Source organism: Helicoverpa zea, chromosome 7 (assembly GCF_022581195.2).
Source record: "Helicoverpa zea isolate HzStark_Cry1AcR chromosome 7, ilHelZeax1.1, whole genome shotgun sequence".
Lineage (NCBI taxonomy): Eukaryota > Metazoa > Arthropoda > Insecta > Lepidoptera > Noctuidae > Helicoverpa > Helicoverpa zea.
Window position 1 is genome coordinate 13,608,219 of NC_061458.1, and position 11,946 is coordinate 13,620,164.

The following is an 11,946-nucleotide window of genomic DNA, read 5'->3' on the forward strand; positions in this document are numbered from 1 at the left end:
ACAGACCAACAAAACTATAAGAGATACAAAAATGATGCCATGGCAAAAATTGTTTAATGTGATGAGCATTTTCAGTTGCGATAATAAATTTTAAGATCTGGAACACCTGATGTGGAACCCCAAGAGCCCAGCTTCTCTGTACCATATACAGGTATGACGTTTTAGCAAAAGTTGTTCAATTTGATAAGCACTTTCTATTGACTTATATAAATTGAAGATCTAAAACACCTGATGTGGAACTCCAGGGGCCCAGCTAGACTATAGCATATAGAGGTATGATGTTTTAGCAAAAGTTGTTCAATCTGATAAGCACTCTCTAAAACACCTGATGTGGAATTCCAGGAGCCCAGCTAGACTATAGCATATGAAGATATGACGTTTTAGCAAAAATGGTTCAATCTGATAAGCACTCTCTATTGACGTACATATAAACATCGGAGATCTGGAACACCTGATGTGGAACTTCAAGAGCAATACTACACTTGAAATGTATAGAAATTAATGTTATGAAATAGGTATGGTGAATCAAAAAAAGTAATTAGTCCGTCTTTAAGATAACCCTAAAATAATGGACACATATTTTTTTCTCTCTCTCACAAACAAATAATAACGAAGATACAACAACATTATTATGTCTCATTATTATTTTGTATGTCTCTTCCAGACCTCGGGACTACAAAGTTCCGAATTTTTGGGAGGCAAACGTGGGGGCCGAAGCCAACACGCTGAAGCCCTTTTGAGACAACTTTAATGAAATGGTGACACAAATGACAAAACCGACGATTATCCCTTTAAACACTATAAAAATGAACCCAAGGACAATCCCCGTTGGACGTCGTTAAAAAAAAAGACAATCCCCGGTTCTGTGCTAAACTATTGCTAACTATGGAGGAAAACTACTTGGGCTATTGTGATGGGATATTAGTGGATGACAATGTATTAGGTACATGTAAAAATGGCAGGTGGAGACTCGCCACCTCACTTACTGGGCCCCCGGGAACCAGTCACTGAATAGCAACAAGAGGGCAACAGGGACATGAGCGGCTGAAGGGTGAGGATACCTCGGCGGACTTTAAACGCAGATTACGCGCTCCCTGTGCTTACCATGAGGCACCTACCCTCCGAGCAGGGCTACTAATCCTGTTCTAGCGACTCCACTCTGGACGGCCAAGCCAAGCCAGAGGCGTGAGACCTACCCCCGTCATAGTTCACTCCGACCGGCCGGAGATGGGGGACAGTATACTCTCCCTGGAGAACTCAGTATATATAACCCCGCGGGGTCGCTACTCCCCGTCATCAGCCTCAGATGTCCTGCGGTGCCTATATCTCATTATTATTGTCGTTACTATCTCAAGGGCCTTTGTCCCAATTATGTTAGGGTCGACTTCCAGTCACGATGCAACTGAGTACCAGTGTTTACAAGGAGCGACTGCCTATCTGACCTCCACAAACCGATTACCCGCTCAACCCAACACCCCTTGGTAAGATTTACTGGCTTCTGACTACCCATAACGACTGCCAAGAATGTTCAATGACAGCCGGAACCTACAGTTTAACATCCCCTCCAAATAACGGTCATTGATATCCAAAATATACGTAGAAAGTACATACGAACTTAGAAAAGTTGCATTGGCAGGCACTTGCCAGACCTGGAATCAAAGACGCACGCTCATACTTGAGAGATTGGTTCTCTACCCACTAAACCACCACGACTTTGTCATCTATTTAATGTTTTTTTACGCGGACTAATTAGAATCACTACTTTTATCCCTATGGTCACGTCTATTGCGGTTCAGTTCTCAGCGTTTTGTTTAGTCTGCTGTGCTTTTGCCGTTAAAGTACAAAAATTAAATATATGGAACGCTTCTAATGGTTATGCGTATTCCGTTGTTTTCAAGTCAACGGGCCCTTAAAATTCAATATCAGACTATTCAGATCTTTGATTTTGCTGACCCCGTAGTCGCTGGCATAAGGGACAGGATCCGCGTACGAAGTCGCGGGCAGAAGCTAGTATATAATAAATTGCCCAACAAAATTAAGGACGAAACAAGTGACACAAAGTTCACGAACATACTAAAACAAATTTTAATAAAAAAAGCATACTATTCAATCAACGAGTATATCACCGATAAAAAAATAACCTAAAATTAAATAAAAGCAACGTATAAATAAAAATAACTATAAAACGAAGTTATGCTACACAAAAATATACGTAATATTATAATATAAATAAATACTTAAATATTATACTTCATACTACTAACTATTATATAATCTGTGATACTACTATATTACATTAAACGCCTTCCTCTCTTCTAACTATTTTGCTGTGCCCATCAGGGTCCATAATTGTGACTACCTCTATTATTTTATATTTTCCACCAACTGTACATTATGGAATGCAATAAATGATATGATATGATATGATAATGTCGTACTAGTCAACTCTCACGATTGCATCTAAGTCTCCAAGACGATACTTCAAAGTTTTATTTATTTATTTATTTATAATCCAGATTAACCTTTAAAATCATCTCCTGCTTACTACTTATCTCAACAGTCCATACCAAAGTATTAGTTTGTTCGGCTATTTAACTTCGCTTATGTTAATGTATGGCTTAAAGTTCACTCTTAACTGAATTATAAACCTCTAGCAGTGAGGAGTGTCACGGGACGTGCCACACTGCGAGCTCTGAGCTACTGCACATAACGCGACACGACAAGCGCTGACCGATTTGGATGATATATTGTTAATTCATCCTACTTAGTTTCGTCCTTGGATTATTCACCACCAGTAACTACCACACACCAGTAGCCTATTCCTATAGACGGTGGATTTCAGTCACATTTTGTAATTTATTCATCAACTTGTATTCTTTATTAGGTACATAATAGGAAACAAATTACCTATTTATATTTGCGGTTTTTCAAGAACATTGTGTAAGAATTTCGACTGCATTGATAACTTTGTTCTTTATTTATATACGAAATTTTACTATTTGTTTTATAGCTGTTGCCCGCGACTTCGTCTTCGATCAAGGTTGTGTTGTGGATGTGTGACCATTTATCTAAACAAAAGAAGTAGAAGTGGAAATCTCTGGATCTAGTCAGCCAATTATTGGAATTGGAGGAAAATTATTAGGTACGGATAGTGCGTAAGTAATTCTCACAGGAAACAGCTATAATCTGGGTATATATGCTTTGAGTCTGACAAAGCTGTCATTTTTACATTTTCTGCAGCTGCTGCGACTAATCAGAAGCCAGAAAGTCTGTCAGTCTTACCATGGATATCGTCTTGTGTAGTTGACTGGATTGAAGAGATCAGATAGGTAGTCGCTCCAAGCAAAATATTGGTACTCGAACAGATTCGGTGACTGGAAGCCAACACCAACATAGTTGGGGAATAGCTGGATGGATGATGACATGAGTCATCAGATTGGCGCATAGGGCAGGATAATTTCAGTACAGGGGAGAAACACTTGTATGACGGGGATTTTCTGTGCACTCATACTCCGCCGAAATGTTTGCATTAGTTCACGAATAGGCAAAATGTACGTATCAGTGAGAGTCCAATTCATGTGTTCGTACTTGAAACCTGCAGTTTTGCCAAGATTTTCAAAATGTACGCTCGCCATTTGTCACTTCTAGTATATATCTAGTACATATCAGTCTACTAAACTGAATGGTTTGCGCGAGAGTCACTTTTTATCTATACAGGATTTGTACGGAACCCTCGGTCGAAATTTTTAACGGACTTCAACCAAATATTACGTAAAATTTAGCCCAAACGTACTTAACTTTTTGTTTGTTGACAAATGCAACAATAAGGGCGTACAGTTTCTGAATACGCGAGCGAAGCGAGCGCGAAATTTTTATCGGACTTCAACCAAATATTACGTAAAATTTAGCCCAAACGTACTTAACTTTTTGTTTGTTGACAAATGCAACAATAAGGACGTACAGTTTCTGAATACGCGAGAGAAGCGAGCGCGAAATTTTAATTATTTTTTAAGACTCAAAACCAAAATTACGTAAAATGTAGCTCAAACATACATTTTCATGGACTAGGCTCGCATAGATAAGTCCATAAAAATTAAGTTAGATAACGTATAGCAACGTCGCGAAGATAAGCTTCGCGGACCACTTGGAATGCCACCAGGGACCACCAGTGGTCCGCGGACCACCGGTTAAGAACCACTGGTTTAGAACAATCATAGTTATGGTAATTTCGTGAGAGTCAAAATAGTTAATATTTTTTATTTTATAATGTAACCAAAATAGTAGACCAGTACCTTGTAAAAGTTCTTTTATTAAAGTTATTTATTTAAAACATTTTTTTTTTTTTTTTTGTGTATCAACTACGGGAAATGCATGTATTTTTGTATAATATTAAATCTAGATATTTACATGACGTAAAAAAAAAGCCTTATTTATACATATATACAACTAAAAAATGGCATCAAAAAACTCCTCATCGCTGCCCACCGGGAGTGTACCCAAGAGGCTGGCAGCATTGCCACGTTGGATGGCAATGCTTAATTTTTGACCAAAATAAAAACCAGCCTTTGGGTCACGCCACGGCCCGAGGGTTTCAACCCCAAACGGCTCAAAGGTATAGTTACCAACCAGGGTGCTATATTTGCGCCGTTTGAGGTTCTCTGCAGCCGCAGCAGCGGAACCAGCACATCGCGCCGAGCTAGGAAGGTGAGATGGTGCAAGAGTATCGACACAAGTCGCGTCCCATACTAAAGACCTACCCATCTTCCACGGGAACAACGACATACCGTCTGGTCTCTTGCCATCGTCGCGTGCCAGACCACTGGGTTCTAATATGGCTGGAACGCCTACGGCAACAAGAGCACGACGGATTATGTCATTGATATTCGCATGCCGTGCAAATCGTCCCGCGCTGCGGCTGCACGACAAGCCGTGGTGTCCAAGGCTGCTGACAGCTTCACCACAGTGGCAGCGGTGAGGAGAGCAGCACGGAGCACCCAAACGCAAGCAAACAGCAAGCCGGAAAGTGGTGTCGTCAAACAATGTGCCTATGTTTGACGACGGAAGTGCCAGAAGCCATAGACCCGACTCCCATTCGCCCACAGCCAGAAGGCGCGCTCGCTCTGCAGAAGAAATTGACGTATTTAGCAGATTATTCCGTATAACTCTGCAGAGCGGCTCATCCCACTGTCTCTGGGAGGACGGGTTGACGGGTGGATCAGTATTCGGGCAGGTGATTTTCCAAGCCTCTACAGCCTCAGTCAGACATGGTACCTCGCAATTGGCCAGTGTGATAGGAAGAATTTTCCTGGTCAATTGCTCAGTAACATGGACGGAGGATATAAAGGCCGGTAGGCTAATACTTGAAATTTTGCGGACGCCAAGCCCTCCCATGCGAACGGGAAGAGTAGCCTGAATCCAGGCTCGGTCGTCCAAGGCCACATTTAAAATTGATGTTAATGTGTGTCTAATAATTTTGTCAAGTTTTTCCAAAAGATTTGTGTGCTTCCATAGACTGGAAGCACGCAAATAGTACGTTAATTTTGGGCCAAAACAACAATATCTAATGATTGTGATAGCTGAGTGCATGTTAATTTGGAGTAGCCTGTCCGAAATATGATTGAAATTTTGTATTTTATCATGAATAAAATTCGAGAATGAATTTTCAAATATTGGGGAACCGAGGAGACAAAGAGAACTCTTGTCAATTAATTTGATATCCGGGGCTATTGCACAAAATTTGGAAAATATGTCTTGTCTGTCTGTATTGTCCGTTACAAAGAGTTCACATTTGGAATAATTTAGATTTAGTCCTATTGCTTGGAATTTATTTTGAAGAAAGGATAGGTCTTTAAGAACAGTATCTACTTTGCCCCCCAAGGTTCCGTCATCAAGGTACCAAACATTGAATTCAGAATTTAGCTGCCGAATTATTGGGTTTATGGCTAAACTGAAAATCACGGGCCCGAGTGGGTCACCCTGCTGACAGCTAACAGAAGATTCTAAAAGGTTGTCCCGATAAAGTAATTTAGATGGGTGCCTGTAGCATTGGTAAAGAAAACTATAAATTTGGGGTAGCTCTTTTTTAGTTTCTGCTAGTAGGGTGTCCCTGTTAACTGAGTTGAATGCATTCTTTATGTCAACCTTCATTATGACCTCTCCTTTGCCACAATTTAAATAGGTCGACAACGCGTGTACAGCAGCCTCGCAGCCCCCTCTTGAGCCGTAACCCAGCTGAAGGGGCTGAAATTTTTCCGAACAACCCTCGTTATAAAATTTACAGCAAATCTTGGCTGCCATACGACGGTAAGTAGTGCCTACGGCGATTGGACGAATGCCGCCGTCCCTCTTGCGTAGAGCGCAGAGGTTTGCTCCATATAAGACGTCGATGACGGCCTCGTCCACCTTGCCGGATAGCATTAGGTTGACCAGGGCTGTAAGCTCCTTCAAGAGTGACTCACCAGCTTCCCCGGCGCTTGGGCAGGTAAGGTCCTTAAGGTGTTGCGGACTCAAGCCGTCGAGGCCGCCTGCGGAACCGCTCCTGAAGGAGCCTATTGCCGTGATCAATTGTCGACCTGTAACGATGAGGGTATGTAAATCCGGATCAGGGGGGTCGGGAAAAGAAAGGTCATCGGATGGGGCAGGGTGTTTGCTCTCCAAAGCGGAAAGTGTTTCTGGAGAACACGGTGCCACCACATCACTGCTGAAGAGGATCCTCGCTGCACCACTTATGTCACCTTCACTTAACTTGGATTCTACCAGGCGGGGGATGCTCCTCGAATAGGTAGATCCTGTTGTCGGTGATTTAGTGTCGAAATCTCTGACCGAAACATTACAATTATCTTTAATTTGGGTCGTTAAGGACTTTTTGGATGCCAAATTTTTTTGAATATGTAAGATTCTATAAGGGAAAGTGAGTAAGTTCTCCCAAGCACGTTGCGAGTTCTCCCGTGCAGCCAGGCGGACACAACCTGCCAAATGTTGAGCTACTAAAGTCCTGGCGCCTCGGGGAACCCGCTTTAGGATTGGAATTGTGTTTTAGAATTTTGAAAGTCTTTTCCAAAACGGTTCCAAAGGTGTGTCGGTATCTGGGTTTGTCGGGGTTAGTGTGGGAGGAACTGCACTTTGGGATTTATGTGTCTTCCCAATGTACACGTTCAAACCCCGCTTACCTTTAAAAAAACGTGCTTGGGGGCACAGCGGACATCTCAGGGCATCCAGAGATGTTGAAGATTGACAAGCACTTACACTCCCATCACCATTACTGTACATCTGGGAAAAAGAAGAAACATTAGAGATTAGATTAGAGAGAGGCTGCTGCATGGCTTTACGTTTCTAGAGCCTTGACAAAAGTGTAATTCTGTCCCTTTCCTTTTTTTTATAAAGTCGGCTTTATTTTATTTTGTAAATAGTTCTCATTTAGTTTATATATCTCAATACCCACATTCCCAGTCGTAACTTGTAATGGTGGGACGTAATGGTCATGATGGTCTTTATCAAAATGAATTTAAATAGCCTTTTACAAACAAATCCAACTTCAAACATATAAAAAAGTAACAAGAAAACAAAAACAAGAAAGAAAGGAAGAAGATGTTAAGTGCATCGGTGTAGAAGTCGGTGTCTAGAGGATGCATCTATATTTATTTAACCACCGTGATCTAGACCGATGAGTATAAACAGTTTTCTTGTTGTTTTTAGAAGTTGTTATTTTTTGTAAAAAGTCTTTTTTTTTCTATTTTTAACTTTTGTGTAAAGTTCTCGTCAATACGAATAATATAAGCCCAAACACGACGTAAGTAAAACATATCGCTGAGGAGTTCTCTCGACTTTCTCACGTCTCCATCATCAGGTAAGCTCTAAACCTTCACTGTTTGATAGTATCATCAGACATTCATCTGAGAATCAAGTTTTAACCCTATGCATGCCTACAATTTCTGATAGTTGCCCTCGATTTCTCAGGATTTCCATCATCAGATCCTGACCTGCTGACAATGGAAATAAACGGCGAGTACCTATACTCTTTCACCACACAGAAATGATTTCTCAAATCCGTCAAACTTGGTCGTTTAAATTCCCCATTGAAATGAGGAAAATATTTGATGTTTAAACCTGATTTTCTCTAGATTCTCATGGTTCACATTGATGCGACTAATGCCATAGTAAATCAGAGCCTTATATCATTAGACTGTGCTATACTTCGTTCGTTTCCGCCGTGGGTATGGTTTCCATACTAAGGTGCTAAATAAGGTACTAAGGTGCCCAATGACCTTTGAATGATTTAGAATTTACCACAGTTTAGAGGCAATTAGATTTAAAAAGTGTTTGATATGAATTTCAACTTTAATATCTCTACGCGTTCATGTGAAAAATGGTAGGTAGTAAGTTTATAAATATTAAAAAAATATTTTATGTCATAAAAGCAAAAATAATATTTTAATATTTTATGTAACTTCAAATATATCATTTTCGCAATTTTTCCTTTATCTGTACTATATAACGTTGCTTCGTGCCGAATTTCAAGATTCTGACTTCACGGAAAGTACCTTGTAGGTTTTGATTCCCTAGCGTGTGACGGAAATATAAACTGCTGTATCTTTTGATCGTGTTAACTTAGAAGTTTGATTATTTCACTGCTTAAAGGGACAATAGACCTAGGTATTTGGTATAAATTTCAATTTGATACCTTCATTCGTTTGTGAGAAATAAGGTAGTAAGTTTCATGTTATTAAAATATTTTTATTATATTACATAACTAAAAAAATGTGATTTTCGCAATTTTTCCTATATTTGCATTATATGACAGTGCTTCATGCCAAATTTCAAGATTCTGAGTTTACGGGAATTACCCTGTAGGTTTTGATTCCTTTACGAGTGTCGAAAATTTGTTGAAAATAGCGACATAATCGGCTGTATCTTTTGATTGGCTTGGCTTAGAAGTTTGATATTTTCACAGCTTAAAGGGATAATAGACCTGAGTACTTCATGTGAATTTCAGCTTGATACGTCCACGCGTTCTTGAGATAAAGGGTCTTGACAGACAGACAGACAGACAGACAGACAGACGGACAACAAAGTGATCCTATAAGGGTTCCGTTTTTTCCTTTTGAGGTACGGAACCCTAAAAAGAGATAAAGTTAGGAGTATCGAATGTTTGATCAGTTGACAGCTGTCAGTTTTCAAGGGAGAATTTCAGTTGTTTGTAATGACTGACTTTTATATGGTGTTCTAATTTTCACACATTTTTATTCTATTTACTTTGTTTGAAAAATTATTATTTTTTATTTTTACGTATTTTTCTTTTTTGTTTGTGTTAATGGACATGTATTAACCAGTATATTAACGCATTTCATTTAATGTGATTGTGAACGACACACCCGATATACGACGTACTAGATAGAACGTTCCGAACAAAAAGCTTACCACACTGAAATGCACTGCAGACTTTGCATTGCCCAAGATGGCAAATCAGAGCGATTTTGACACCTGCGTCAGATGGATGTCTATGAAACGACAATTATAAAATAGAAAATACATATCAAGGTATAAACTTACACATATAAACTATTCGAGAGTCAAGTTAGTAAAATTACACGCTGTTCATGCTATTACAACGCTTGTATATCATACTTTTCATTTATAATTCAATTTTACAAATATGCATTAATTTGTTTCCCGCCATTTAAAATTACGGATTAAGAAAATCGTGCAGAAACAGATGTGCCATAAAACTGGCAGTAGGTAAAATATCAATGAAAACAGACTTCACTTTGTCATGGTATGTTCTTACTTTCAAGAAAAAATAATATGACCTCGTATGTATTTCGCTATTGTAAAAACACTACAAGATATATCAGCGCGTTTAAATTCGCGAAAATTTGTGATAGCCCTCTTAAGAAAAAAAACATCGTAATTAATATTAAAAAATCCTAAAAACAAGTTCCTGGTTTTACTATATTACATTCACTTAGATATAAATAAACTTTTTGATATATTACATGATTTTGAATTCACTTAGATATAAACTTTTTGAGTAATGAAAAATGTAGGCAAAATACGAGCGAAAATATTATGTCACTTCTGCAATAAACATCAATGAGGATGACTACATGTCACAATACGTCAACAAGATGTCAACAGACGACATAAGCGGGTAAATTATTTGTATGGATGTTCTTGTCTATCGCTAGAATATATGTCAATGACAAGCATCAAAGCTCAGGAGTCAGCAGTAGTTGAATATAATCGACTCAGAAATATTTACCGCCCAGACTTGTGACCTTAGAAATGACAACACTACAAAGAAAAGGTAAAAAAGTAAGAGACAGAGAATGGGCTCTAAACAAAGCAGCAGCTGAAGCAAAAAAAATATTAACATCACCTAAAAAGAAAAGAAATAGACCTACAAAAAAAATAAGATACCACCAAAAACAATAAATGTAAAAAAGCCATGTCTCTCTAAATTGTGCTCGGCCAAGTCAATATTATTGTAATGTGAACAAAACTGTTGATATAGTCATCACAAAATATTGATTTATTATTAGAAATTAAGTTGAACAGGACTTGGCGTCTATGCGATGCCAAAACTTTTTCCGGAGAAAGAATTGCGTAGGAAGACTTGGCTTTTTTTACATTTAATGTTTTCGGTGGGATAACTATTTCAGCAGTTAAAACTAATAGCCCGGTCAAAATAGATATAAAAGTAGTGGTCAAATAACAAAAATTCCCAGAAAGCTGATTTTTGGTGGAGAGCTAGATTTGATCATCTATACATATAATAAATCTGTAAAAAAACTGTGTCTGTACATTGAATATATTAAAAAAAAAATAATTGGGTGGGGTTTAGAAACAGTAATGGAGCACAAATCCAAAAAAAAAATTCTGTCTGTATGTCTGTATGTCTGTATGTCTGTATGTCTGTTTGTTTGTACACGCTAATCTTCCGAACTACTGAACGGATTTCAATGATTTTTTCTTTGTTGTATCAGTATTAAGCCTGGTCAACATATAGGCTATAATTTATCTTCGAAACTTGAAGACCTGATGCAGAACTCCAACAGACCAATAAAACTATAAGAGATACAAATATGGTGCCGTGGCAAAAATTGTTTCATTTGATGAGCATTTTCAGCTGAGATAATAAATTTTAAGATCTGGAACACCTGATGTGGAACCCCAAGAGCCCAGCTTCTCTGTACCATATACAGGTATGACGTTTTAGCAAAAGTTGTTCAATTTGATAAGCACTTTCTATTGACTTATACAAATTGAAGATCTAAAACATCTGATGTGGAACTCCAGGGGCCCAGCTAGACTATAGCATATAGAGGTATGACGTTTTAGCAAAAGTTGTTCAATTTGATAAGCACTCTCTGATGACTTATAAAAATTGAAGATGTAAAACACCTGATGTGGAACTCCAGGAGCCCTGCTAGACTGTATGAAGCATATGAAGATATGACGTTTTAGCAAAAGTGGTTCAATCTGATAAGCACTCTCTATTGACGCATTTTTCTTTTCTCTCTCACACAAACAAATAATAACGAAGATACAACAACGCTTGAATTTCGTGTTAAGTCACTGCTTAGTAAAAATTTTACATACCTAGACGTGGCGTCACGAGCCCCCGCTCTCTAACTTTGTTGCGTTATATCTCATTATTATTTTGTATGTCTCTTCCAGACCTCGGGACTACAGAGTTCCGAATTTTTGGGAGGCAAACGTGGGGCCGAAGCCAACACGCTGAAGTCCTTTTGAGACAACTTTAATGAAATGGTGACACAAATGACAAAACCGACGATTATCCCTTTATACACTATAGAAATGAATCCAAGGACAATCCCCGGTGGACGTCGTTAAAAAAAAAGACAATCCCCGGTTCTGTGCTAAACTATTGCTAACTATGGAGGAAAACTACTTGGGCTATTGTGACGGGATGTTAGTGGATGACAA